Here is a 3,429-nt window from a genome sequence, read left to right as displayed (position 1 = left end):
GTAAGAAAGGTGTTGCTACCCTCTTGTGGTGGGAGATGAAGTTAGCCAGGAATGTCACATCTGACAATGAAGAACATCAGGAATATAAGGAGATGGTTCCTGGCCCTGAACAGGAAGAGTTGGAGCCTGGACACTGCGAGGATTCCTCAGGTGCATTAATTAGACAATAAACAAGTAAGGAGGTACTTCTTCTTTGCACTTTGTTCTAAATCTTCATCAATAAATCACAATAGCCCGGTCCTCGTGGCTCAGTGTTTGAGCATCAACCTATAAACCAGGAGGTCAGGGTTCGATTCTTGGTCAGGGCACATGCCCGGATTGTGGGCTTGATCCCCAGTGGGGGACATGCAGGAGGCAGCCCATCAATGATTTTCTCTCATCATTAATGTTTCTATCTCTGTCCCTCTCCCTTCCTCTGAAATCGATAAGAAAAAAATCACAGTAGCTCATATGGACCCATGATTTTGTAATAGATTTTTATTCAAATTATTTATATAGTCACAGGTCTTGTGAAAAAATATTTGTCTAGGGCCCCACACACCTTAGGGGCAGTGTGGTAGGCAGCCTCCGAGGTCGTCCCCCATCGCCCCCCACCTCCCGCCCCGCCTGCTAGTGTTCATGCCCCTGTGTAATCCTCTCCCTTTGGGTGTGGCCTGAATTTATGGACTCATTTCTAACAGAGAGAATACGGTAGAAAGGATGGGATATCATCTCTGAGGTTAGTTTATAAAAAGATGGCAGCTTCCATCTTAGGTGTGCTCTCTCTCTCTTCTTGGTTCTCTCCCCCTTTTCCCTCCCTCAGTTGGAGCCAGCCAGGGTAACGAAGTCCAGGCTGTCCTGCTGGAAAAACCATATGGAAAAGCAAGGCCCTGGAGGATGAAAGGACACATGGAGGGGAGCCGAAGCACTCCAGCCAGCAGTCAGCATCAACCACCAACCATGTGAGTGGGCCTTCTTGGCAGTGGACCCTGCGGCCCCAGATGCAAATTCCTGACAAACCCTGAGCCACAACTATCCAAGCCAGCTGCACCCAGATTCCAGACCAATAGAAACTGTGAGATAATACATGTTTGTGGTTTTAAGCCATTCCAAGAAAAAAATGTTAGATAAAATGTCTCTAAGACCAATGATTAAACCTATTTCCCCAAAGATGTCAGTGAATACTATATCTGAATTATAAAAATGGGTGACAAAATGGATGAATAATTTTTTCATGAAGAAAAAAATATTGAGATATATAATAATCCTAAGACACAGCATACATAATATACCAAGAATATTGAGTAAGAGGGCTCAGTAAGTCTGGAGTAGGTTCTAAACATATATTTTTATTTAAATATATTTTTATTGATTTCAGAGAGGAAGGGAGAGGGAGAGAGAAATAGAAACATCAATGATAAGAGAGAATCATTGATTAGCTGCCTCCTGCACACCCCCTACTGGGGGTCCAGCCTGCAACTCGGACATGTGCCCTGACTGGGAATGGAACCATGACCTCCTTGGTCCTAGGCCTATGCTCAACCACTGAGTCATGCCCGCCCAGCACTGATAATTCTTTGCTGCTGTTGTCTTAGATCCGTGGTCGGCAAACTGCGGCTCTCGAGCCACATGCAGCTCTTTGGCCCCTTGAGTGTGGCTCTTCCTAAGCCTTACGAGTACCCTCATTAAGTGAATAACAATGTACCTACTTATATACTTTAAGTTTAAAAAATTTGGCTCTCAAAAGAAATTTCAATCGTTGTACTGTTGATATTTGGCTCTGTTGACTAATGAGTTTGCCGACCACTGTCTTAGATCATCAGGCAAAGTACCACCAAGACTGTCAAATATAGGAAAACTCAATGAAAATGTTTTATAAGAGTTTTGGTCAGTTTTTCCTCTGAGTTTTGACATTTTTATGAAAAGCAAAGGGTACAAATCTCCAGGGGATTCTCATAAAGCATGCACTTTCTAAGATATTTATGTTAGCATTTTAACCATACAAATGTAACCTAAGGAAAGCTGAGGATCTCTCCTGATTGGCCAGCTCTTCCCATGCAATTCATCAATAGTAACACGTCAAATAAGCTGAATTAATTCATTTCTAGCATTTTTTTAATAAGGCGAAAGAAGAGATCTTTGTGAAGGACCCTGTTTGAAATCTCAATGATAGTTTTAGGCGCAAAAGAGATCCGGAAAATTGAATTTTATATTATTGTTTTTTCAATATTTAAGTCCGATTTGGGCACTTGATAAAGATAGGATCACAGGTGTCTGAGAAACAATACTGGGCACCTTTTGTTTGTTTGTTTTGTTAATCCTCATCCTAGGATACTTGTTCCATTGATTTCTAAAGACAGTGGCAAGGAGGGGGGGGGGAGAGAAACATCTATGTGAGAGACACACAGCCACTGGCCACCTCCCACATATGCACGGACCGGGGAGGGATGAACCTGAAACCCAGGTACATCTCTTTGACTGGGACTCAAACCCTCCATCCTTCAGTGCGGGAACCAACGCTTTAACCACTTAGCCACACTGGCCAGGGCAATGTAAGTAAAGCGACAATAAAACATAAAAAGGAACATAGGAGCCGAAACCGGTTTGGCTCAGTGGATAGAGTGTCAGCCTGCGGACTGAAAGGTCCCAGGTTCGATTCCGGTCGAGGGCATGTACCTGGGTTGCGGGCACATCCCCAGTGGGAGATGTGCAGGAGGCAGCTGATCGATGTCTCTCTCTCATCGATGTTTCTAACTCTCTATCTCTCTCCCTTCCTCTCTGTAAAAAATCAATAAAATATATATTAAAAAAAAGGAAATAGGAAGCAATACTATTGTAAAAAACAAGTGAGAAAACTTTGTTCTTTTTATTTTTTCCTTCAAAAATCAATAACAATAAAGTCCATATAAAGCACACTATCTAGGCAGATTAGATTGAAAGGAAAAATAACAGTTCATGTTGTGGGCTAAGGCAATAGACGGCACACCACCAAGGAGATGAGCACACAAGCCCATCAAAATTGAACAAACTATGATAGCAACACAGCTTCATTCAAAACTCAGGTATTAACCCTGGCTGGGTAGGTCAGTTGGTTTGGGCATTGTCCTGATATGCCAATGTTTCGGGTTCCATCCCATCAGGGCACATACAAGAATGAATCAACCAATGAATGCATAAATAAGTGGAACAAAAAATCTCTCTCTAAAATCAATAAAAACATATTTTTTTAAAGTTCACAAAATCATGCTTAGTAATCAGTGTTTCTGTTTCCTACCTGATATAGAAATGATCTGGGCATATAATGAATCCATTAATTAACTCAATCTAACATCAGTCTAAGTTCTCAGTTACTTAAAGATCTTGGAGCCGAAACCGGTTTGGCTCAGTGGATAGAGCGTCGGCTTGCGGACTGAAAGGTCCCAGGTTCGATTCCGGTCAAGGGCATGTACA

The sequence above is a fragment of the Myotis davidii genome, unplaced genomic scaffold, assembly GCF_000327345.1.
Source record: "Myotis davidii unplaced genomic scaffold, ASM32734v1 scaffold855, whole genome shotgun sequence".
Lineage (NCBI taxonomy): Eukaryota > Metazoa > Chordata > Mammalia > Chiroptera > Vespertilionidae > Myotis > Myotis davidii.
Note: the sequence above shows the minus strand (reverse complement) of the source record.